This window comes from Protopterus annectens, chromosome 6.part0 (genome assembly GCF_019279795.1).
Source record: "Protopterus annectens isolate FY-2018-M chromosome 6.part0, PAN1.0, whole genome shotgun sequence".
Lineage (NCBI taxonomy): Eukaryota > Metazoa > Chordata > Ceratodontiformes > Protopteridae > Protopterus > Protopterus annectens.
The window spans coordinates 1966468574-1966494267 of NC_056737.1; the positions used below are offsets into that span (position 1 = coordinate 1966468574).

Below are 25694 nucleotides of genomic sequence, written 5' to 3' on the forward strand. Positions count from 1 at the left end.
GTTGTTCCTCCACTTCTGCCAGTATTAAAGGATATTTTCCTAATAGCTTTCAGTACACCTGGCAGTCACCTTCCTACTCTTAGTCTTGTTGGGTTGTACAAAGTAGCTCAGATAAACATATGTTTTCTATTCCCAAATCTGATCTTTGCAGTTCTCTCCAGCAACTTGTACCTACTACCAATCATATGGTCAGTGCTAACCTCATTCCTTCTGACAAGGATGATATGGCTTGGTTGATTTGGGAAGAAAGTTTTTTTTTTTTTCCTTCTGCTACTTTTAACTTTTAGAATTTCAAACTGCCAAGCTTGTATGTTAAAATAGTTTTTACTGGCTTTTTTGAGAACATAAGAAAGTTAATTGTTAACCTTGCTCCTTTGAGATCAAAGCTCATCTAATTCCCTTAATTGTTTCCGCTTTTCAAGAAGTGAAACACTCCTTAAAGTACTCTCATGATTCTGCTGATGCTGTATCTAGTACTCATGCTAGATTTGATTTATGTTCTCAAAACTTGCAAGAAGATTTTAAAACTGACAGTTAAAATTTTCCCCTTGACAGAGATTTTTTGTGGGGCCCTTCTGCTGCTGAGGTCCTTAAAAATTTGTTCAAAGAAGAAAGCTGATTCAAAGAGTTAAAATTGTTCACATCCCTCCTTCCCAAAGTTCAGCAAGAACTTTCTTTCCAATTCAGGACCCTTCTATATGAAACAAAATAAGCAGTGTCAGCAAGGTTCAAATTAATAGAGTTTTAAATATCAGTTGCAAGGAGATTCATAAAGAAAGGGGAGTCTCCCAGAACCAAGGACATTTCAAAAACGCAGAATGACTTATTTGTTCCTGCACCTTTTCCAGGACAAAGGCATGCACATTTACCCATACCTAGATGACTGCCTCATCTTATTAGAGTCCAGGGAGGCAGTAGTCAGTCATTTGGAGTTCACCCTGAATTGTTTCAAGGATCTTGGTGTTACCAGTATTGGGTACAAATCAAACCTGCTACACTCAAGGGAATCTACTTTTCGTAAAGGTATGCCTAAACACCATCCGTCATAGAGCCATGGAGCCTTCCTTCCAGAGGGCAGACTGTGTCTCTGCTGACTCAACAGTTAAAAAGATTTTGCAGCAGGAAGCAGCATCAGCAAGGGAGTTTTTTAGCGGGATATGGTATGGACATCCTGCATTTTTATGGTACTCTTCACTTGCCTACATATGAAGAAATATAGTAGTACCCAGAAACGGATAACATCAGCACAACTAAACATTGGATGCCTACATTCCCATTCTCCCCTGCATCAGAGAAGTCATAGTGGATAGCTCAGTGCTGACTCAGTCAGGGGTTGCCTTTCAGATCACCTCAGCCCACTAGGACCCTCACCATGGATTCCTTGGATGTAGACTTGGGGGGGGGACGGGACTGGGCAGGGCATATGGACACTGTTAAAAGATTTAGCAAGATGAAAAAAATATAAAACTGATGATGGCTGTCATTTTGTCATTGAAAGCTTTTAACTACATGCTCAAGAAAGAGGTACTCCAGATTAAAACAGAGAATACTGGATGATTTGGTACATAATATGGAGACCCACTAGTAATTTTATCTGAAATAGCAGAAGAGGTAGGTATGACTCCGATAACCTACCTCCCCTCACAACAAAATATGTTTGTGGACCGGCTGAACTGATCTCAAGTAGATTTTCTCCTCTAAACATTCAGTTGAGACTTTTCAGTTGCAGAGCAGAAACTCCTGAGACTTGGAAAGTAGATTTGCTCTTCCTGAATGGAACAGACCTCTTTCTTTATTAATGACTTCCTTACTATACCTTTGCTGTCCAGGGTGTTTCTAAATGTTAAGGAAGAAAATCCAAAAGTCATTTTAGTAACCCCCTTTTTGGCTAAGTCAGCATTGCTTTTCCCTGTCATACAGTCTGAAAAGGGTAGAAAAATTTGGAGATTTTTGCCTCAGCATGCCAACCTTTTAACGCAAAACAGGGTTCCTCTTCTACTTCTGCCTGATTTCTGCATGGCTGACAATTTAGATGATTTCAAATTCATTCCCAATAAGTTTGTGTTCTGTGGACAGGCTGAAGATGGGGAAGGCTAAGAAACTCAACACAAGAACATTTTGTCTAGCTACGCAGAAGAATATCTTTCCCTTGGTACCTGCCTGGAAACCTAGACATAAAGAAGTGTAGGTGGCAGTGTTTCTGGAATGCCTGTCTGACCTTAAAACTGTCCTGTTTTGGGCATCTGTCATGATGCATACTTCTACAGTTTCTGCCTACCTGCCTGCCCATGAACCCACCTTTTTACTCCAAGTTCTCAGTTAAACAGATTCTCAATGTGGTCTTGTGTATTAGGCCATCGAGAAAAAAAGTTCCACCATGGCATCTTTTATTATTGTTTTTATATTCGTAATTACAGTTGTAATTAGCAATGTTGCTGTTAAAAAATAATCTGTAGGGAGATAAAGAAGGAATAAATAAAACAAACCAAGTCACTTGCCAATGCCTCAGCTTTCCACCACCACAAATCCAAGAAAAAATCTTAAAAATTAAACTGCCATCTTCATGGTAGAAAATAGTGAAATTACTTTCTTGATTCTGTAGACACAAATCAGTTCTTTGTATTAGCACATTGACTAGAACCAGCACCTTAGTGGAAGATTAGGAACATAATGTAGAGTCCACTGTTCATCTGGTTTACAAAGGTGCATCTCACCCCAAGGACATATCTTAGGCCAAGACCACCACATGTGCTGCCACTACCCAATTATTCCATAGTCATGACAATATCTATTAGTATGGTGTATCCCACCTGTTGTGTATGGAGTCAGATAAGCTTGATAAAAGAGCTTCTCTTGAATTGCACTATTTTTGAAAAACTTAAAATACAACCTGTATTTATGCCTTAAGGTTTGGAAATCTGAAGAGTAATGGTAGAATTTATTTCTGCATTCCAGTTTGCTAAAATCCAGTGAATGTTGTCACAGTTCATGATTCTGTTTCATTCATTTATTCTAGCTAAAAGCCTTCTCATTGAAGTCTGGGGGAAAATGTATGGGAACAAATCTGCTAATTTTTTGACTTTATTGGTAACCACATTCACAGATAAAATGGAAGTAAATGTGAAGTTGTTGAGTAGTTTGTTTTCATGTAGCCCTAATGTGTGTGAAGTTGTAAAGAAATGACCAGGGGTTCTGCTAAAATAACTGTAATGATAAAAATAAAGGAAGACAAACTGTTGTAAATCTTGACAGTGGTAAGAAAGAACGAGGTATAAGGTGAATGTTCTTTTAACTAAAATTTGAATAGATGAAAAAATTAATATCTAGCCATCGTGTAGAGTAGAAAGAGACGTTAGTCATATCAGAGAGAAAGCTTTGTAAAACATTTCCTTAGAAGTTGTCTGCTAGATGTTAATCCATAGATGTTCTTCATGTTTAGCTGTTGCAGTCATTACATTTGGGTAATCTGCTAGCAGGTTGCCCTCGGTTGGCCTGATTAACAAAGTCTTTGGTCCTGCGTCGGTTGCTGTCCCTTCTTCCATGACGTCAGGTCGTCAGGGGTATAAAACATGCAACCGACGCCATTACATCAGTCTTTCTTGCCGTGCTGTGCCCGAAGCAGAAACAGTTCGCAAGTGCCAGTCGGCCGACTCCTGAAATTTTCGTTTTCGAGTTTCAGAACCGAAGTCTTCAACTTAAAGCTAAGTACCCCGTTGGGGAAACTTTTTCTTGCTCCTTACCAATGTTCATAGGTTCATACTAGGCTATCTGCCCTAGGGCATTTATAAGCCTAGCCAGAATGTGTTTGGCTTTCGCCACCCATTTTAAATTTATTTTGCTATGCCCTTTTTCGAGGTTAGTATACTGTGCCTCTGTCTAACAGTGACACAGAAGTGATACCCGGGGTAAACCTACAATCTCCCATCCACTCATCAAGATTCCTCTTGAAGAGAGTCAATGAGGGACTCTGCCTAACCTGGACTGGGATTTTATTCCAGAGTGAAGGAGCCTCTGGGTTATGAATCTGTCCCTCCAGCATGTCCTATTTATTTCAGTGCTGAGGTGCAAGTCTCTCGAGCGCGTAGCTCGATGGGATTTGGATTTTCTGAGGTGCAGCATGTCCATTAATTCCGGGTTGGACATGGCTTTATACGTCAGGCAGAGATCGCCTCTGAGCAGGCGGTATGCCACTGAGTAGAGCTGGAGTTTCTTTAACCGGGCAGCATATGGCATCTGTTTGAGCCCTTTGATCCTCTTGGTGAGGTACTTTTGGGGTCTTTCCAGTTGCTGCAGGTGTCTGGTAAGGTACATCCCAAAAGGGACATTGTACTCAATTATGGGCCTTTTGAGGGATGAGTAAAGAGGCACGATGACCTCCCCGATCTAGATGTGAATCCCTTCATGATTAGGTGGGCTATATAAAATGTTTTTCTAACCACTTTGTACGTGGTTGTCAAATGAGAGATTGCTATCAACTTGGGTCCCCAGGTCCCTAATTACTTCTTCTGTACTTAATGGATTACCACCTATGTGGTAATTTGTGGGCACTGTTTTTGCCAAAGGGATGACTATACACTTTTGGCATTTAGCTTGAGGCCATGGCTCTGGCACCAGTTGTCTGTTTCTATGAGGCCCTTTTGGAGGATGCTTGTGTCGGCTGGAGAGTCGATTATGGCACCCAATTTGCAGTCATCTGCGAACTTGGTCAGCCACAGTCCTTCCGTGTTGGCCTGTACCTCCGAGAAATATATACCAAACAAGAGGTCCCAGGACTGAGCCTTGTGGGACACCACTTGTAACTGGTTTGGAGTCTGACATGGCTCCAGCAATTCTAACCATGTGGGTTCTGTCCTTGAGCCAGTTTGCAATCCATCTAGTGACATAGGTGTTTATATTTAAGCTGGTGAGCTTATCTATAATGCCCGAGTGGGGTATTGTATCGAAGGCTTTTGCGAGGTCCAGGTAGGCTGTGTGGACCACCTTCCCCTCGTCAATGGCCTTGGTGACTGTTTCAAAGAAATCAACCAGGTTTAAGAGGCAGGATCTGCCCTTAACAAAGCTGAACTGGGTAGGATCCAGTGGCTGTAGGTCCCCAATATCTTTATTTATGAGGTCCATGATGATCCTTTCCATAGCTTTGCAGACCAAGCTAGTCAGGCTTATGGGGCGATAGTCTCCAGGATCCGTTGAGGCACCACCTTTATGGAGAGGGACCACTGTTGCTGTACCCCACTCTTTGGGCACATATCCTGTAGTAAGGCTGAGATTGAACAGTAGTTTTATGTTTGGGTTTAGCTCTTCTTGGAGTTCATGTAGGGCCAGCCGGGACATCGTCTGGTCCCATTGATGCTGTGTTTTTTGCTTTGGAGAGGGCGGCTCTTACCTGAGCATCTGAGATGTCAGGGGGGCAGCACTCTGCTGGGATAGATATTTGCCCTTTTGGTGGGGAGGGGAGGAGGAAGTTTGCGCTGAACCTGTCAGCTAGGATGTTGGCAATGTCTGTGGATTCGGTGTATTTTTTGTCATTTTGGACTAATTCTGGGCATATCTGGGAATTACCACCCAGGTTCCTAACATAACTAAAGAAAGCCTTGTGATTATCCTTAGTGTCCTGTGCAATTTTTCTCTCGAAGCTGGCCTTAGACATTTTTATGAGTGCCCGTAGTTTTTTGCTAATACTGATCAGTGATGCCTTCCCTTTTTGGGATTTTGCTCTATCATTTAGTAACTTCCTCCTTCTATTGTATAGTTTGTTTATGGCTGAGGTCCACCAGACAGGACGTCTGTCTTTGGAGGATTGGGTCTTGGTTTTATTTGGGATCGCATGATCCATGCATTCCTGAAGGTGTTCATAGAATGCGTTTATAAAGGATTCTGCGGTCTGGGCCTTATTTTCCACAGGCCCGGGGGCTTTGAAGGATTCCACCTCGGTTTTGAGGAGTGTGAAATTTGCTTTAGAAGTTTTTCACTGTGGTTTTCTGGGCAGGGGTGGGGTCGGGATGTGAATATCCAGTGAGATTAGTTTATGGTCTGATCTTACCAGTGAGGGATACACTTCTGGTCTGGAGCATAGAGTCCCCATGTTGGTGATGATCAGGTCCAGTATGTTTTCCCCTCTTGTGGGAGTGGTAACAAGTTGTTCCATAGCATTTGAGTTTATAAATTCTAGGAACCTTTGGGCTAGGGTGTTGGAGCTAGAGTAATGCTCTCAGTCTATGTTTGGGTAGTTGAAGTCGCCCACTATAATGGTGTTTGGAAAGACCTTCATATTTTCCAGTGTTCTCAGGAAGGCCGAGTGGGGTTCCTGGGTTTGGGAGGGTGGTCTGTAGCAGGCTATAAACTGGAAGGCAGTTTTACCCACTATTAGTTGCACATGGATAGTCTCTGATGCTTCGTGCTTTGCCACCAACCTGGAGGTGTGGGTATCTTTGATGAATATCGATACTCCCCCTCCTTTTGTGGTTCGGTCCAAGTTTTGGGGCCGAAAAGTATGGTATGAGGTATAACCTGGTAGTGCTGGAGTGCTGTCGGGAGCCCTGAACCAGGTTTCTGTTACTGCACAGATATCGATGTTCTCCATGCTAAGGAGAGTTTCAGTCGTGCATCTTGAGGTTTAGACGTCTGGCGTTGAGTAGCATTACTCTTAGTTTCTTATCCCTTGTGATACCTATGGAGGTGGGTTTGTCTTTTGAGCCTTGCCTAAAAAAGGCACTATGGGGGTAGCAAGAGCCTTTGCCAATATCCGAAAGCCCAGGGGTGACAGGTGCAAGCCGTCCCTAGCGAAGCATCGTGACTTGTCGAGCATATCATCCCAAGCTGACAGGCATTGGATCCCCTTTGAATAACACCAGTCCTTAAGCCAATTGTTGAAATTGATCATCTTATCTTCATATTGTGGTATCATTCTTGGTGAGGGTAAGATGCTACTCAAGGTCAGGGTCATACCGGCCTGGGCTACATGCTCAGAGAGCTCCTCTGTCTCTTTTCATGTAGTCCAGGGAGGTACATCTCAGGTCATTCACACCAGCATGGGCAATGACTGAGTCATATTTGTACTTGCCTTGGAGTGACCCTAGTGCTTGTGTTATGTGGCGGATCCTAGCGCCCGACAGACAGCTCACCGTGACCCTCTCCTTGTTCAGCCTGGTGAGCGGGACATCAGTGTGCCTGACGATAGAGTCCCCTATTACAAGTGTATCTGGTGTGTTGTTTAGTCTTAAGGGCTGTGACTGTTCGGCACACTGGCTTTGTGAGATATGTGTTGCACGTGTTTTGTTTTGGGGTAGCAGTTGCTTGGGTGTCTGCTTTGGAGGTCTCTGCTGCTTAGGCAGATCTTTATTTAGAGCCTCTGAGTATGTTTTTGTGTGATTATGTGTTTGGTTTGCTGTTGTGGTAGGTCTACGTGAGACTGGAATTGTAGTGAGTGTGGTTTCCTTCTCCTCCAGACTGGTTTTGCCAGTACTGAGTTGAGAGAGCTTAGCCTCCAGTTTGGCTATATGGCTGCATCCCTTACATGTGTTGGAATTTGTTGGGAGGAGGAGAGGGTTGTCTGTGTACATGAGGCAGTTGTAACATTGCCTCAAGATTCCCAGATTCACCAGCTGGACCGGAGAGGAGATTGACAACTGACCTTTGGACATGCTAGAATAATATTGGGAATTCCTTTATAATTGAAAACAAGGGCCAGTGGGGAGTGAGGGTGTAGTGCTTTTAATTTTTAGTGCTGACTTATATAATTGCTTTAGTGAGCAAGTGCCAGGTAACTTAAGTGCAATGTGTTACAGGTAACTTAAATGCAAAAACGACAAACAGTCAGTAAAAGTTAATAATTGCATTACTTATGGAAAGCAAATAACCTCATAAAGATTTTCATTTGTACTGTATTCCTTGCCTAGGCCCTGACCACGACGTACCTTGCTGTCGGTTTTGTGCTTTTTTTAATCAGTGCACTATCCGTCTGTACATTTTTGCCTCTAAATATTTCGGTTCTCGGTTTAATTATCCAGAAATTACGTCGGTTAGCCATCCGACTACTGGAATTCCGAAAAAACTCAAAGAAAAAGACAGAGACAGGCCATCGAGGTCCAAAACTGCCGACGACGCTTCTCCTAAGCCAGTCGCCAGTTCGCCAGTACTCAGTGAGGTGCTTTTGCAGCCCCTGATACCAGCTACTTCTGACTCGCAGGCCTCTACTGAGACCCATTTGGGGGCCGGTATGCCGTGAGGTGCTTCACCTATGGAACCCGCGGATGTCTCTACCTTGGATGGGTCTGGAGCCGCTGTGCAGGCACCGGCTTTTGAGGGTGTATTCAGGCCTACAAACTATTAAACCGACTCCACCTTCTATACTAAGGCCTAAATCTCGATCTATGTCTAAAAAAAGACGACGCCCAGGCCACATGTTCAGGCCCCTATGCCTGAAAAGCAAATGATCAAAATGGCTGAAGATCTTATTACTCTAATCAGGGGTAGTCAACCCCCTCCCCCTTCTAAGAAGCCTAGGGCTGAGCTTGAGTACGAATTTTTAGATCAGGACTCTGTTTCTGCTAATTCTTCCAATGGCCTGGATTTGTCCATTCCTACTTATGAGGCTTCTGATGCAGAGGATTCCATTCCCTTTGCTTTCCCCCCTTAGGACTTTTATTTTGGGGAAACTTTACATACCTTAAGGGAGCATTTCCACTGGGAAAGTCTGAATCTAAAAAGAGGCTTAGGGATTTCCTCCTCCTTCCTCAGCATAGGCCTTTGGCTATACCTCCTGTACTAGACATTGTTGATGTGTTTTTGGAATCCAATATGGCCCCTGATTCCCTGCCTCCAGCTCATAGTTAACCTGACAGATACTACAGGGTTCCTGACTCCCACAGGTTCCTTTTCAAAAATCCTGTTGCGGATCCAGAAACCATTTCTCAGGGGCACAAGGGTATTAAGGCTTCTACTGCTAAGAATCCTACCCCTTCTGATAAGAGACTCTAGGGCACTGGATAGATGGGGTAAAAAGGTTTAAACTTCTGCAACTTTGGCAATCAGGGCTTTAAACTGCTAATTTCATATGTTAAAATATCAATAGTATATTATTGGTCTGCTTAAACAGAAAAGGATGTTGATTTCTGTCTGTGTGGAAAATAAAGATTTACAGGATTTATTGCATTCTGTTGAACAAGTTGGAAAACATACTTTGCAGTGTGGTTTTGATTCTTTAGAGGCCTCTTGCAGGGCTGCTGTTACTGGGTCTGTGCTTAGGCATACTTGGCTAAAGGAGCAATCTCTGCCTGATCATGTTAAAGCACAATTTTTGGATGCTCCTTTATATCAGGACCGCCTGTTTGGCAGTAAGGCTTAAGAAATTCTAAAAAAAGATGGAAGATAAAGCTAAATCTATGCAAACTGTAAAAGATTTCTTGCAAGTGCAACCTCCAAGATTTAGTAGGCACTGGCCTACTAAGAATTGGTCCTTTCCAGCTCCTTCCAGATACACTCAAGTCAAACCCAAACACACCAAAAGCACCAGATTTCAGTCCCAGGGGACTCTCAAACCTAAGCAATGGTGGGCCTTCAATTCCAAATCTGGAAATAAGACACCCCCCCTATGGTAAACAGTCTCAATGACCTTCCTTTAAAATTACCAAGCACTTACCTTTTAGCCGCCCCTTTGCGGGGAAAGATTGCTTTTCATGCAAAAAACTGGGAACTCATAACCTAGGACAAATGGGTTTTAAATATAGTGTCCCAGAGATACAGATTTCATTTCCACACGTTGCCAACACCAAACGGGTGGCCAGACCTGCCCCCAAATTAGTGGGCAGAGGCTCAGAAACAAGTACTTTCCCTCTTAAACATGGGGGCTATTCAACCGGTACCAGAAGAGGAAAAGGAACAAGGTTTCCATTCCAGGCTTTTCCTGGTACCCAGAAAAGACAAATCATGGTGTCCAATTCTGGACCTGTCTACTCTAAACACCTTTCTGGACATTCCAAAATTTAAGATGCTGACTCTTCACCAGTTACTTCCTATGCTAGGCAAAGATGCCTGGTTGGCAACTCTAGATTTAAAAGATGCTTACCTGCATATCCCAATCAGGGAATCTTGCAGAAGATACCTTTGCTTCAAAGCAGGCTACTTGCATTATCAGTTCTCTGCACTACCCTTTGGCTTGTCTACTGCGCCCAGGGTATTCACAAAGTGCCTGGCTCCAGTAATTGCATTTTGCAAGCAAAGAAATATTCAAATATATACATACCTGGACGATTGTCTAATTCAGGCAGAAAACCAGGCCATCTGGCATTTGTAAAAAGGGTTCTAACTTGTCTGGGGTACACCATAAACGAAAAGAAATCGCACCTGGTGCCCCCTCAACAGATTACATTCCTGGGTGCAAGCTTGAATACAACTACCCAGATGTCTTTCTGCATGCCAGAACAGCAAATTCATTTGGTAAGTTACTTCAAACAAGTGGCCACAAAAACCCTACTATCTGCAAGACAAATACTGCAAGCCTTGGGGTTCTTGGCCTCCTGCATTCTTCTAATTCCATATGCAAGACTGCATATAAAGAAACTTCCATGGTACTTAAAAAGTCTATGGAGTCAACATTGTCACAGCCTGGAAACAATGATTCCTATTATACCTTGTCTAGGCCTGGAGTTCTTATCGTGGGCAGAGGCCTGCCACCAAAACAAGGGACTGCCGTTCACACTACTCCCTGCCGCCCAAACCCTAACTACAGACGCATCAGACTGTGCATGGGGAGCTCACCTGGCAGGGAAGTGCATTCAGGGCAAATGGAACCCAAATCAAATGCACCTGCATATCAATCAAAAAGAAATGTTAGCTGTACAGAATGCACTGACAGCCTTCAAGGACTACATTCATCCAGGACAACTGATGGTAAAGACGGACAATGCCACGGTTATGTGGTACATAAACAAGCAGGGGGGTGCACATTCCTACCCCCTCTGCAGACTAGCCATGGCATTGTGGAGCACGGCCTTGAGCTACCATGTGCAACTATAAGCTCATTTCCTGCCAGAAAAATTGAATACACTGGCAGACGGACTAAGCAGAAATCTCATGGACCCACACGAGTGGAAATTGGAACCACAGATTTTCAACATGTTGACAAGCAAATGGGGGAGCCCAGACATCTATTTGCCTGCCCCCAGAACTACCAGTTTGACAAATTTTGCACAAGGACTCCTCACAAAAAAGCCTGGAAAGTGGATGCTCTGTCCTTCAGCTGGAAAAACCTATCGGTCTATGCCTTTCCCCCTCTGCCTCTGCTCTCCAAAGTTCTGCTAAAAGTCAAACAGGACAAATCAAAAATTATTTTGATTGCTCCAGACTGGCCACGCCAACACTGGTACCCACTCCTGCACAGTGTCACAAATATCTCCATGCACCTGCCTCCGACACCTTCTTTGCTGTCTCAACAGGAGAACCAAATTCTGCACCCTCAGCTCCCAACATTGAACCTTGCAGCTTGGCTAATCACTTAAATTCACCCTTAGCATCCCTCGGCAAACCTGTGATGGATGTCATCTTGGAGGCGAGAAGACCTAGTACTTGAAAATCTTATGCTGACAAATGGAAAAGATTCTGGGACTGGAACCAACCTTTAGGGGTGAGCACAGCAGCACCCAATTTACCTCAGATTTTGCAATACTTAACTGAGATGCTTCACAAGGGCCTGTCTTTTTTCCTCTATGAAAATCCACGCTTCATCAATTTCAGCTCACTATAACATAGAACCACCCCTCTTTTCTCATCCATCCCCTGCTCAAGCAATATCTCAGAGGGGCTAAGAACTTGAGACCACCCAGGAGAGCTCCTACCCCTGCCTGGGACCTTAACTTTGTTTTGGAGAAACTCACTTTACCTTCTTTCGAGCCAGCTCTTACTGCATATTTAAAATTTCTTTCTTGGAAAACAGCCTTCCTATTAGCAATCACTTCAGCTAGAAGGATATCTGAATTACAGGCTTTTATGGCAGTGGAGCCTTTCATTATTTTTCATGTGGACAGGATATCTCTGAGGACCAATCCATCCTTCATGCCCAATGTGGTTTCCAGTGTGGCTCTTAACCAGTCCATTCATTTGCCAACCTTCTATCCCAATCTACAGAACAAAGGGGAATGGATTCTGCATTCCTTGGACATGCACAGACAACTTAAAATTCTACTTGGACAGAACTAAATTTCGAAGAAAATCTGAACAATTGCTAGTGTCATTTGCTGCTAAATGGATAAGCCATTGCATTCATTTCTGCTGTAAGCACCATGGAAAACCTATCCCCCAGGGATCAGATCTCATTCCACCAGGGCTGCATCTACTTATGCAGCTTTTCTCAGAGGTGTTCCTACCAGGGATATTCTAGAAGCTGCTACCTGGGGATATTCTAGAAGCTGCTACCTGGAGTTCAGTACATACTTTCACCAAGCATTATCATTTACCAATTTTCTGTAAATCCAGAGCTGGCTTTGCCACTGCTGTCTTGCAGGGCCTTATAGTTGGTCCTAATGCTGTATAAATCCATCCTCCCAACCATAGCTTTGGGAATCTACCCAAATCTAATGACTGCAACAGTGAAACACGAAGAACATAGTACAGTTGTGTGCACTTACCATAAATGTAGATGTTCGAGAATATTCACTGTTGCAGTCCTGGTTACCCTCCCTCCAGCCCCCTGTTTTTTCTCTTACTATACCTCTGCTTTCTTTTACTATGCCTAAAAGCCTTTTTGGTGCATTTGCTTTTGGTTGGAGGTATATTTTTGTGTTTTTAATTTTATTTGCTCCTCATTTGTGGGGCACCTGACATCTAGGGCAAGAAAAACTGATGTAATGGCATCGGCTGCGTGTTTTATACCCCTGGCGACCTGACGTCATGGAAGAAGAGTCAGCAACCGACGCAGGTCCCAAGACTTTAATCAGGCAGACTGAGGGCACCTGCCAGCAGATTACCCAAATGTAATGACGACAACAGTGAATACACTCGAACATCTACATTTATGCAAAGTGCACACAACTGTACTTTGTAACCTCCTTTGTTAGATTTGGAAATTAGGACAGGACATTATTTAATAGAAAGATCTAATCAATTATAATCTTTCTTACTATTGTACTATGCATAGTTCATTTATTTTTATCAATATATTGTTGAGATATATTTTTATAATGAGTTTTTTATTCATTATATATTGATGTACTTTAGTTTTAGAAAATGTTTCATATGTACAAATATATATTTAAATTCAATATATGCATAGTTTTAAACAACATATAGTGACAGCATTTCAATAGGTGTTTAGTATGTGATTACTGTTCCAAGTTTTTTATGCTACTGTTGAAAAACAGCTTTTTAAAACTTATAAATATTGACTTTTATATAGTAGATTTTAAAATGCATCTAGTGCTTTAAATGTTTGAAAGTTTTTTGTGATGTCATCAATTATTAACACTATATAAAGTGTTAATTGTTTAAGTTTTTTGTTTCTGATGAAGTCTCTTTTGAAGAGATGAAGGCGCTAAAACAAACTGTGTGGTGAATAAAGGTGGACTTCAATAACCAACTCTAGCGTCCTGGATTCCTGGTTCATGTAATGTTATGTTTATACATTCCAAGGGTTCCAAAGAGAATATTTCCTCAAAATAAGTTTAAACCAGACATGCTCAAATTTATTATACCATGAAAAAACATCTGGAAGGGATTAAAGACTTAAAAAAGAATACAACAGATGTATCTTTAACTTAAGGAGATTGAGTTTATATGACCTGTGTGTTTGAACAATGTGGTTCAAGGCTTATTAAGTTCGAAATTCTGAGGTGTGGAAGTCTTTAGCAAAATACTGCCATCCTGGAATTTTCATTTCTTTACTTCAAAAATTTTTAAATCTTTCCATTAAAAAAAAACTTAGATTTAATTGGTTTATTTGAATAGCACGTAGTAAGTTAAAATGCATAAGTGAAAGAAATGGCAGAGAGAAGTTGACTTCTGTAAGAGTAAGAATTATGCCATTGGCATATACAGTAAAAAAGCAGTGTCACAAAAAGTTATTGCTGCTGTCATATAATATGCTAAAGATCTAGATCAATAAGGAAAAAAAGGACAGCCGTGACACACTTCTTGCATCTGTTCCAAAATAATTGAATCAGGACCAATAATAGATACATTTTTTTCTGCTCTTTAATTGGGCATAAAGAAATCTAACACTGAAAGGAAGATTTTATGGTAACACACTAGTTGATAAATGTGCTTTTTTCTAACCATATCAAAGGCGCATTATATGCATTAGTAATACAGAAACCCTACTGATTGGGTACCTTGGAATTTTCCAAAGATAATGTAGAATCTGATTGGCTGCAGACACTAGTTTACCAGGCAGAAAGCCTTATTGATTAGGACAAATATCGGCTAACCAATACTGTGGCTGACATTTTGTAGTTGAGTTTAGTAGAGCAGTTGATGGTCTGTAGTTTTGTGAAAGGAGAATACTTTATAAGCAAAATTCATGCACAAGAAAAGGAAATATTTTGAGATGGGCTTATAGAAAAAGCTCTGAATAGACATAAGCAGCAAGGGGGTTAGGAAATGCATGAAATCCTTGTAAAATTAAAATGGTAAGCCATCTAGGCTTGTGGCTTTCTTAGATGGGCAAAATGCGTTTTACTTAGCAGTAAAGGAAAGGATCAAGTAATTAGGTTAGGCTGGTGAATGAAATTTGCATTGTTTAGGTCTAAGACTTTTTGAAAAACTCCATAAAGGCTAGAAAATTAAAACAGACAGAATATCTTTAGGATCCAAAGAGAATCCTTTCGGTGTTATAATAGAGTAAGCAAAGAATGGCTAATTTTCCTGATTAAGAATATAATGGGAGAAAACAGCCTCTGACAAAGAAAATACCTCATCTTATAAAACTTTTGGAATATCTAAGTTTGTTTGAAAAGATGAGTACTGATTTTATTAAAATGTAAAGATTTAAGGCTTGTGTATTTATCATAATTTATTTCTATAAGAATATCTACTGTATATAGCTGAGGCAAGTATTTATCATACTCCTTTTAGCACTACATTTTAAACCTGGAAGATTGTTGTAATACCAAAATATAAGATTTAAGTACTGCCCACATGCCCAGATATTAGAAAATAAATGCATTGTGAGACGTTATCCCAATATTCTCAAATAGCTGACACTGCTACTAGAATATGACAGAGGGAAAATTTTGCATTTAAAAATAGGGTGCCATCCTATAGTAGCCACAAGGTAAAAAAAATTATAACTAAAGTGATTGAAGAGTGATTAGGTAGATGCTGAGAGGCAAGTACAGTAAACTTAGTTAACCTGAACTCAAGCAACTGGCAAAAACTGTCAAAGAAATACAGTAAATTTTTCATGTGTTGCACTTTCTGCTTTCCCCTCACAGAAACATACCTTACGTTTTTAAAGTTTTATTGTTTTAAAAAGGAAGATAGGAATAAATTATCTCTCCTCCCCAACCTGAGAACAAGTCAAACCAAACAAATAGTATAGGGTACAGTATTAGTCAGGGCTGTTTTTAATAGCAACTCTCAAGCAGACAGAAACTACAGATGTGATAGTGTTCAATCTCGCCGTTTGTTCTTACACATGGGTTCGGAGCCGATCCTCGGCTCCGTGCCGGCCTCTTGCAAGCTCTGCATCGAGAAGAAGCTCGAGACAATCTAATACCCACAATCCCCCTCTGCCTTTACCTCAGATCTAGTTTGCCGCTGCTGCATACGCATCGTTGGGAGCTAGCTCGAGAGTCTAAGCTAAAATATAACTTTATTTTGTTATATTTTATTAGAATTCTAATTCTAGTTGATGTTTCAGTACATTTCTGTATGATTGTGTTGTGGTCTCGTTGAGTTCTTGGTACCGTTAACTAGTTTTATCGGTTTAATATTTTTCGGGGCCTACACCCTTCATAAATTTAGCCATAGTTGAGGAAACTTTATACCGGATTTGACTATATTTATTGGATTTGACAAACTTAACTGATTTGACTGCATTACTGGATTTGTCTCTCTTTCCTATAATGTCTGAGAAGGTGAAGTCAGGTTTCAAGCGTTGTCAGTGTGGCCAGAAAATGTCAGTCACTGACAACCATAGTTCCTGCGTCTACTGCCTTGGCCCTCTCCACTTGCAAGAGGACTGTTCCATCCGTCACTCTTTTAGTGGGAGGGTCATGACAGATAGGCGCAGGAAACTAATGGACAGAGGTCTGTTGAAACCTTCTTTCCAGGAGGCTCTGGATGCTTCTGACCAGGCATCGAAGTCCTCTAAGGAATCGAAGACGTCGGAGCCCAAGTCATCGGCTCCAAGCTCTTCAGCTAAGGTTAGATCACCGGTTCCACAGACTTCGGGGCCGAGTGTTCAACTGGTATCGGTTCCTGAGCCTCGAGTCTTGGAACCGGTGATGGAGCTCCCTCCTTCGACCTTATTGAGGTCGGCTCCGTCTTCGGTTCCTTCGACCCGTTCTTCCTCCAAACTTTCGGATATCGATGTAGATCGCGTGGTGCAGAAGTTATTGGAGCATTGGCCCTCTCAAACTTATTTGGTTTCCACCCAGTTGGTGTCGAAACTTGAAGGCCTCCCTGTATCTCCATCCATTCCTCCTCGAGACCGATTCAGTCTTTGGGCGGAAGAGGCTGATCTACTGATTGTGGAGCCCTCGGGTCCAGAACCGTCCTTTCTCGGTCTGTTCCCCTCACCTCGACTCCGTCGGTTCCGATACCGGAGTCTCGGGCCGACGGTCTGTCCTTGGTTCCGGGGCGAGAGTCGAACCGGCGTTTGGTTCCGACTCTCCCTCGGGGCCTCGGCGGATCGATTCGGCTCCGTCCTCGGTCGATGCCTTCGGTGCCCGTGTCGGGATTCTTCCCGTTTCCGGAACCGGGGGACTCTTCGATCGCGGGACCGGGGCGTTCGACCTGATGAGGAAGGTGTTGTCTACCCAGACAACCACATCAGTGGAAGCAACCTCTCCTCCCCATAAAGGGCCGTTATCTTCATCTGCACCCACTGCCACATCCAAGCGTCGGGCACCAGTGTCTCAGCCACCCCTGGAGGGTGCCCCCTCTTCCTCCGAGGGTTCTTGGATGCTCCCACGAAGAAGTCCCTAGGAAGAGATTGTGTAAGAGGAGACACTTGGATTCTCCACAGGAATCCTTGACATCTGATACTGACTTAGATGAGTCAGAGGGATCCCCTAAGTCACCTTCGGAAGATGTCTCTTTTTCGGACATATTGGAGATCCTGAAACAGAGAGGTGACTGGCAGTCCCTTCCCCCTTCTGAGGATGAGTCAGTTCTGCTGAAGGCATTTGGTGCTCGCCCTTCTTCCTCCTGGGTCACTCCGCCCTTCGACGAACTAATGGAACTAATTGCTCGAAGGGCGTGGGAGGCTCTTGACACAGTGGAACCAGTTCCAAGGAAACCTAATAAATACATCACGGCACCTCAGGACAAGTCCTACCTTACAAAAGGAGTTCCAGTAGGCGCTATGGTGGTGGCAGCAGCCACGAAAAGGAGATGTCGAGTCTTCTTCGTCTGTCCATCCTCCTAATAAAGATTCTAGGGCGATGGATAGATACGGGAAGCGCATTTTAGTTCAGCGGCTTTTCCATGCGATCCCTGAACTATTTGACCCATTTTACACGTCTACAGAGGGATCTAGTCAAAGAGTTGGGAGATACCCTCCAGGGTACTACAGATGCGGCTGTCTCAGAGAAAGTGACAGCGCAACTTAATACCCTTACGTCTATTGTTAACTCGTCCATGAGGCTGATTTTCTACGCAGCCGAAGGTTCGAGTAGGGCAGCAGCTTCAGCGGTGCTCTTCGCGAACAATCCTGGATGCGCTTATGTTCCTTGGAAGCCTTCAAGTCTTCCTTTACTAGCGCCCCATTTGTGGTGCCACTCTCTTTGGCCCCAAAGTAAAGGAGACCCTTACCGGTGTGAACAGGAGGAAAGACTCTGTCTGCTGTCGGAGTCCGTTTTCCACCCCAACCAGACCGTACCCCAAAGGGCAGCGTGGTGGAAAAATGTGGTTTGAAAACCCCAAGGATCTTTCCCAGGCACACAGGGTGATGCCCCTCTAGAGGCAGAGGAGGGGCAGAGGTGGAAGACACCGCCCTGGCGGCAGAGGGGTCCGCAACATCAAGGTGACAGGAGACACTCCCTGGTAAACCTTTCCAGCACTCCTGAGAGGAGGCCCGACTGTCCTGCTCTGGAGGCAGTCGGGGTAAACAGCTTTATACCCTCAGGCCTGGCAAAATATAACTACAGATAAGTGGGTAAAAAGCGTGGTTACCAGAGGTTACAACATACCCTTTCTATCTCATCCCATCCCAAAGAAAAGACTCCCAGATGTACCGCCCCATCTGCGAGAGCCAGCAGCTATAGAAATTTCAAAGCTGCTAGAAAAAAGAATCATCCAACCAGTCCCAGCGGACCAGCAAGGATTTGGGACTTACTCAAGGTTCTTTTTAGTTCCAAAGAAAACAGGGGACTGGAGGCCCATTCTGGACCTAAGCTACCTCAATACCTTCGTCAGGAAAGAAAAGTTCCGAATGGTCACGCTTCAATCGATCCTTCCATTCTTACAGAAGGACGACTGGATGTGCTCAATAGATCTAGAAGATGCATACTACCACATCAAAATGGCCAGGGCATCCAGAGATCATCTGCGCTTCCGGCTGGGGGCCAGTCACTTTCAATTTCGAGCCCTGCCCTTTGGTCTGACCTCAGCCCCCAGGGTCTTCGCCAAATGCATGGCAGTGGTAGCGTCTCACTTGAGACGCCAAGGATTCCAGGTGTTTCCGTATCTGGACGACTGGCTCCTTTCTGCCACCACCCAGCGTCAACTACTACAGGCCAGAGACTTTGTTCTTCAACTGTGTGTTCACCTAGGGATTTCCGTAAACTTCGGAAAATCCTTACTTCAGCCATCACAAAATACCTTGTTCATAGGAGCAGAATTAAACACACGTCAGTTGATTCTGAGGCTTCCCCAGAAAGGATATTATCACTTCAGACTCATATCGTCTTCTACTCTTGTCAAGGAAATCTCCTGCAAAACTAGTACTGAAGGTGTTGGGCCTCATGTCAGCCTCCCTTATTGCAATTCCTTTGGGAAGGCTGCACATGAGAGTCCTACAATGGCTGCTGTTTGCACAATGGTCGTTTCAACAACTACCTCTAACACACGAGATTCTTATAACAAAGACATGCAAAACAGATCTAAACTGGTGGCTTCAAGCGTGCAACCTTTCCAAGGGAGACCGTTTGTGCTACCCATACAGTTACGGTGACCACGGACGCTTCCCTGATAGGGTGGGGGCATCTTTCAGGGACAGACAGTCCAAGGCGAATGGACCAATTTGGAGTACAATCTGCACATCAATGTTCTAGAGTTGAGGGCAGTGTTTCTAGCGTTGCAACACTGTGCTCCCCTTCTTCCTCTAGGGACTATTGCAGTTCAGGCGGACAACATGTCGGTAGTCTGGTACATAAACAAGCAAGGGGAACCAAGTCCTATCAGCTATGCAGAGGCCATGAGAATTTGGCAGTGGGCGGAGTCCACGGGTCGCTTTCTGATAACGCACATCCGGGGTCATCCAACGTCATAGCCGACAGGCTGAGCAGAGCAATTCTGTTACCGCGAGTGGTCCCTAAAACACTCAGTGGCGAAAGGATTTTTCGCGTGGGGCCAGCCTTCCTGCGATCTGTTTGCGTCTCCAATGAATGCCAAATGCAGGAGCTACTTTGCCCTATTACCTCCTCCAGGGAAGTCCCCAGGGGCACTGGTTCACGATTGGCCCCGGGACTCCTGTGCGCATTTCCTCCATTTCCTCTGATATCAAAGTTTCTCCAGAAAGCCAGGAACCTACACAGGACAATAATCCTCATTGCCCCATTCTGGCCTCGTCAAATTTGGTTTCCCTTCCTGAAGATACACTGCATTCGGGGACCCTGGATTCTGGACCCAGAGCCAGACCTATTGACTCACTCGTCAGGGTTCCCCATCCTCGCTCCTGTCCCTCCATCTAGCAGCTTGGCTGCTCCAATTCAACTTAGCCAGGTCTGATCTTTTGTCACCAGCAGTCCAGGATATATTGGTGGCTTCACATAAAGCTTCCACTACTAAAACATATGCTAGCAAATGGGCGATTTGTATTCTGGGAATACACACCATGTGGATCCTTTATAGCTCCTTTGAATAAGATATTAGAGTTCTTAACAGACTTATTCCATCAGGGTGCTTCTCCTGCTACACTAAGAGTTCAATTGGCTGCCATTTCGAATTTCCATGTGGAAGAATGTGGAGCTCCTGTTATGGCTCACAGACTTTGTAAAGCCTTTTTAAAAGGGGTTTTCATATTAGACCACGGTCAGATCTCCTCGTCACCTTGGAGTCTAAACTTATTGTTATCTAAATTAATGTTGCCCCCCTTTGAACCTGCCTCTTCTTGCCCATTAAAATTTTTATCCTGGAAAACTCTCTTTCTGGTAGCCATTACTTCCGCTAGGCGAGTATCTGAACTTCAGGCTCTCTCCATCAAGCACCCTTATTTGATCTTTCACTCTGACAGAGTTTCTCTTCGAACCAATTCATCCTTCTCCTCCCTAAAGTGTGTTCTATTAACAATATTAATCAGTCCATTGAATTACCCACTTTCTTCAAAAACCACTCCAACAAAATGGAGTATATGTTACACAAATTAGATGTCCACAGACAGCTAAGATTTTACTTGGATAGAACAAAAGATCACAGAAAAACAGATCAACTCTTTGTGGCTTTTGCTGATAGCAGGAAAGGACTTGCAGTTACCAAAAGAACTCTTTCTAAATGGTTAACGGATTGTATAATCTATGTCTACGATTCTTCAAATCAAACTCTTTTACACAAACCCAAAGGACATTCCACAAGGTCAGTGTCTACATCTTTGGCTCATGCAGCCCGCCTACCGCTGGACGCTATTTGTGCAGCTGCTACTTGGTCTAAGCCACATACATTTATTTCTCATTATAAGGTAGACAAGGTTTCTAGGGACAGGGCAACCTTTGGTTCCACTGTGCTCAAGAACGTCCTCCCGTGAGTTCCTCAGGAACAAGGAGCTAGGGACGCTACCCATGTGTAAGAACAAACGGCGAGATTGAACACTATCACATATAGAAGTTATGTCCTTACCATAACGTTCCATGTGGAGTGTTCATCTCGCCTTTGTTCTTACAGTCCCACCCTCCCACCCTTAGGAAGAACGTTCTTTGATGCCTGGCCAGGAGCATTCTACTACTGTTGCAATATTGTGTACATAGTTGGCATATATATATATTTATATGTGTCTGTTTGGCTTATATATATATATAGTTATGTGTAGATTCTTTCTGTGCATATGTGATGTAAGCATGAATGTGCTCTTCTGTAGATTGGTTTGCTTGCAAACTAGATCTGAGGTAAAGGCAGAGGGGGATTGTGGGTATTAGATTGTCTCGAGCTTCTTCTCGATGCAGAGCTTGCAAGAGGCCGGCACGGAGCCGAGGATCGGCTCCGAACCCATGTGTAATAACAAAGGCGAGATGAACACTCCACATGGAACGTTATGGTAAGGACATAACTTCTATTTATCTGGCATCTGCCAATCCCTATGGGTGCCGGTTAACTGAGAATTTAATGCATCTTCATAAATACTGGATTTCCTAATATTGGGAAGCATAGTCAAGTCCCAAGCTAAAGTCTGGGAGTTAAGCTGGGTAATTGCTTTGTTTTTTTTTTTTTTTTTTTGTTACACGTGTTAAACAATCAAAAGTCGTGAAAGATGTATATATATATTGATTCCCAGAACAAAGATATTCTTAGGGCTCAGAAGTAAACTTCAAACATCCAAGTCAGTAAAGGTATGCAGGACAGTAAAGTTTGAAGAGTTGAACAAGGTGGAGACATCTGGTGATTTTGTCATGCGAGTTAACAGCTGCCTCTGCAAAGGCTTTAGAACCAGTTTATATTTCGTGCTTATATATTTCATACTTATTTACAGTAACGTTTACTGCTTGCAGACATGTCACTTCTGAGGAAGTTTGAGTTAGGAAATTCTTACTTGTGCTGCTTAATATAGTGATTTAAGCCCATTAACATTAGAGACAATTTTCATAGAAAATATATGCACACACACACACACAATGTATGTATGCATATATATACATATATACACACATATATACACACATATATATATATATATATATATATATATATATATATATATACACATATATATATATATATATATATATATATATATATATATGTATATATATATATATATATATATATATATATATATATATATATATATATATATATATATATATATATATATGAAATGTGTATGTAAAATATATAAATATAAAACATTATCAAGTGTATAAAAACAAGTCCCACAACTGCAGTAGCAGTCTGAGTGTCTAGTGTGAATACAGCAAATCTCACATTAAATTCAGTGTGTTATAGCAGCAGTTTAGATGCAAATAATTCTCGTTCCTACTCTCTTAAAGTTAATTTTTGCATTGTCTTCTTAATTTACCACTAAAGTTGCAGGATAAATAAATCTGTAAGAAATTCCTTTCTTGCCCCAAGATCCTTCAAAGATTGCTAAGTGATCTTCTTATATTAGCCAACGCTGGTGAAAAATTTTGAATAAATACTTGCAGATTGAAAGTCCTGGGCCTTTTGTGTAAAAGGAAAAAAAAATGTGTAATTCTGCTAAGGACATGTTTTGGGGGCCTAGACTGTGAAGAACATCCACTTGAGCAGAGGTTAGAAAACAGTCCTTGGCATTATTTTGATGTTCATAAAGCAGGTTTGAAACAGTTCACTTAACATTAAGTCATAAGTCATGTATGACAACGTTGATGAATACCAACAAAACAGAAATTGCATCTCTTTGCCTGCATCTTTGGATTTATCATGTAAGGTTTTAATCGAGTTAGATAACTTATTTCTTGGAGATTTGTTCAAAATTTCTTTGCATAGAAAAGATCTCATTCTCAGGAATAGCTTATATCTTTGTGCATACAGCTACTTATGTAGCTTAATGAGAAACTGATATTTTTAGTTCTTTTAGATCTTCCTCTGGCTGTCACAACAGGTGTATGCTGCTGTCAGTATTAGCTTTAGGAGACTTAAGTCCAGGGATTGAAAACATTTGTATAGTATCTTTGTCTTTATCAGGAAGAGAATGATTGGTCAAAACAGTCCCGTTTCTTGTTGACCAGGCTCACTTGAACCACTGCATCCTCCACAGCCTTCCTTAGAGGGGTAAGCATACAAGGTTTTCTGGGAACAGCAACTTGGAACTCTTTTCACACCACCTCTAGACACTACAATTTAGGGCTAGCCCCTAGGTCTAGGGCAGGATTTGCCTGTGGTGTTCTTGCGCAGGACCTTGTGTTCTACGTATCTCTCTCCAACCACCTTATTTTTAGCAGTGGAAATCTTCATAAAAATGAGGACAGCATCCATGAGTATTTTTATGAACATAGTATAGTTGTGTTAGGAACTTAACGTAAATGTAGATGCTTAAGTACTTAACACTTTGCAGTCCAGCTACCTATTTCTTACTCCTATTGTAGTTATCTTTAGCTGCCTTATTTCCCTAGCAGGCTCCCTTCCATTTTTTCTTGCACTTATTATCTGAAGATTGTAATTGGAGACTTCTCTATTGGATCAGGGACACAGAGGACTGATACTATCTATCTGGTCCATTTGGACTTTGGTATAGGATTATACTACAGGGCTTTAGCCAGGGCAAGAAAAAAAGATTTTAAGGTGGCGATTATTGTGTCTCTTATACTGTCAACATCCTTATGTAGTAGTAGTGGGAGGGCATTGGCCCAAACTCTAAGTGGAATGTAGAGGTATGGATGTTGGGCCAACCAGGTTGTCTGTCTGTCTGCTGGCAAGAATCCCAAAAGCGAGGATTGCGACAGTGTATCTACTCATAACATCTGTATTTATGATGTTTTTAATGTAAGCATACTCTTCTTTGTATAAGGATATCTACCTCACTGTTTTCCCCACAGTCATGAAAGCAAAGGTGTAAGGATTTGACATACCTTGGATGTGTATAGATGACTGTGCTATTTCTTGGATAGAACGAGTAGGATCAGAAAATTTGTTAACTTTTCCATTTATTTGCTGCAAAGAAAGAGAACATCAGCAGTTCAAAAATATTTCTAAAGGTCTGTCAATGTTTATTATCCTCAGTTACAAAACTGATTACATTGGGTTACCTGGAAAGGTAAGAGCTCACTGTAGTAGGTGCACAGGTTCTACTACAGCCTTCCTGGGGTGGGGTGGATAATTAGTTTCTCTCTTCCTCCTCCTTTTCCAGCTTCTCGATTTCCCTTCCTTCTAGTGCAATCCAAGAAGCAAGTATTACTTCCTCAACTATTAGCTCACCTTGAAGGGCTGTTCAGTGTCATTGTTGGGTGAGCCGACAGTGGATGTTCATCGAGTTTCACTGTTGCAGTCATTACACTTGGGTTATCCTGCTGGCAGGCTATGCACAGTCGGCCTGAATTCCAAAGTCCTGGTCCGGCGTCAGTTGCTGTTGCCTCTTCCTTGACGTCAGTGCACCAGGGGTATAAAAGATGCAGCCAACGTCATTTTCTTCAGTCTTTCTTGCTGAGTGGTGACCGAAGCAAAAGCAGTTTGTAAGTGCCGGTCGGCTGACTCCTGAGATTTTTGTAATTGAATTTCAGATCCGAAGTCTTCAATAAAGCTAAGTACCCCGTTGGGGAAACTTTTTTCTTGCTCCAGACCGATGTCAGAAAAAGTTAACAATTGTATTTCTTGTGGGAAGCAAATACCTCATAAGGATTTTCATTCTTACTGTATTCCTTGCCTAGGCCCTGATCACGACGTTGCTAGTTGTCAGTTTTGTGCTAGATGTAACCAACGCACTATAAAGCATTGGAACGATTTTGCTTTTCATTACTTTGGCCGGAGGTTTAACTATTTAATGCCGTCGGAACAACCAACGACCAGAATTCATAAAAAGCGAAAGGATAAAGAAAAGGACAGGCATCCGAGGTCCAAAACCGACAACAAAGCCTCTTCTGGGCCAGTTGCCGGTTCGCCAGTGCTCCTACCTCAAGAGTCACAGGCCACCTCCGACTCCTACGTGGAGAAAACTAGGCCTCTGGATACTCAAGGTATTGGCCCTTCGGTAATCAATCCCTCAGATGGGTCCGGAGCAGCTGAGCAGGCATCGGCTTCTGAGGGTGTTTTCAGACCTACACAACTTTGTATAAAACCTACTTCAGCATCCAAGACAAAGTCTAAAGCAGTTTTAAAGACAAGGAAACAAGTACAGCATTCTCCAGGACAGACTTCTATGCCTAAGTAACAGATGCTCAAAATGGCCGAAGACCTAATTACTTTGATCAGGGATTCCCATCCCCCTCCTGAAAAGAAGCCTAATCAAGATTCTGAATATGATTCCTCTGATCAGGTTTCAATTTCCTCTGATTCCTCTACAGAACAGGGATATTCTATTCCTCTCTATGAGGATTCTGATGCTGAAGATTCTATTCCTTCAGCTTCTCTACTCATTTGGGGAAACACTGCATACCATGAGGGAGCATTTCCACTGGGAGAGCCAAGATTATCGATTAAGA

At 42.6% G+C, this 25694-nt stretch overlaps 1 protein-coding gene across 1 annotated transcript in view; it reads left to right on the forward strand.

Annotated features, from left to right (window-relative positions):
• The window catches only part of CWC22 (CWC22 spliceosome associated protein homolog), a 2826743-nt gene that overhangs the window by 780568 nt on the left and 2020481 nt on the right, over positions 1–25694 (forward strand). The gene's annotated exons all lie outside the window — the stretch shown is intronic.